At 42.0% G+C, this 1,278-nt stretch overlaps 1 protein-coding gene across 1 annotated transcript in view; it reads right to left on the reverse strand.

Annotated features, from left to right (window-relative positions):
- Positions 1-1,278, reverse strand: part of ARAP2 (ArfGAP with RhoGAP domain, ankyrin repeat and PH domain 2) — a gene marked incomplete at its 3' end in the record, with an annotated part of 118,650 nt that overhangs the window by 1,042 nt on the left and 116,330 nt on the right.

A 1,278-nucleotide genomic window follows, 5' to 3' on the forward strand; every position in this document is an offset into this window, starting at 1 on the left:
CGTCATAATTCTCCCCTTATCCCACCATAAATTTAAGATTAATCACGTGTAGATCAGTACCTCTCCCAGTCACTGTCACATGGATCCAGTGCCCTGACAATATTCTCCCTGCCTCCTCCTCTTTCCAAAATTCCCTTATTTTAGTTCTTCACACTATCTCTTGAGCCACTAATACCCCTCCCAAAAGAATACCTTCCCCAGTTCTCAACCCCTGTAATCTCTGCTCCCGGACACAGCCAGAACGACTGTTCTAAAGTGAAAGGTGATGACATCACTTCCAGATCCTACTGTCCTTCTACAGCTCTTGGATTTCAAGGTGAGTAAGTTTTCATGATGGAGCCTGTATTTCCCCTCCAGCATTATCTGCCATTCCCCTATACCTAAGACACTCTGGGGTGGGGGATCACATCTCCTTGTCTTGGTGATACATATGTCTTGCTCTGTGGCTGGCTACTGGAACTCCTCCCCCAAAGTACACTCCAGGCCACGCCTCCCGGCATTATCACCAAACTTCCTCTATGCTTAGTGTCAGAAGTGTCCCTTTCAATCCTCCAACAGTTGTTTTGCCCTCCATGGTATCATCTGTTGTAGCTGCAGTTGTGTGAATGTTTTAGCTGCTAAATCTCAAACTTTACCCAGGCAACCAAGGCAAATATGTCAGTGCCTCTAGTAATTAGCACAGGACCTGGCATTTAGTGGCTATATGCCACATGGGAAAACCTATCATTGGCTTTATAGCTTGATTTGAAACCTAAATTAGTTGAACTATAAATTAATAAATATTTAAAGGACCTCTAGATGCTGGTGTGTGTGTGAAAAGAAGGGGACGCTTTTACACTGCTGGTGGGATTGCAAACTAATACAACCTTTTTGGAAGGAAGTATAGAGAATCCTCAAAGAACTTAAATTAGACCTCCAATCTGATCCTACAATCCCATTACTGGGCATCTACCGAGAAAGAAAAAAAAAATCCTTTTATCATGAGAACATTTACATTAGATTGTTTATTGTTCAATTTACAAATGAAAACAACCTAAATACCCACTGTCCCAGGAATGGAATAACAAACTGTGGTAAGTGTATACCATGGAATACTATTCAGCCATTAAAAAAGACTGAGATTTTACATCTTTCGTATTAACCTGGATGGAAGTGGAACACATTCTTCTTAGTAAAGCATCACAAGAATGGAGAAGCGAGAATCCAAGGTAATCCTTCTAATATGAAGGCAGTACAAGGTGGGGAGAGGAGAATGAGGATTGGGGAGAGGGGAGACAG

The sequence above is a fragment of the Otolemur garnettii genome, unplaced genomic scaffold (genome assembly GCF_000181295.1).
Source record: "Otolemur garnettii isolate 467f Iridium unplaced genomic scaffold, OtoGar3 scaffold00214, whole genome shotgun sequence".
Taxonomy (NCBI): Eukaryota; Metazoa; Chordata; class Mammalia; order Primates; family Galagidae; genus Otolemur; species Otolemur garnettii.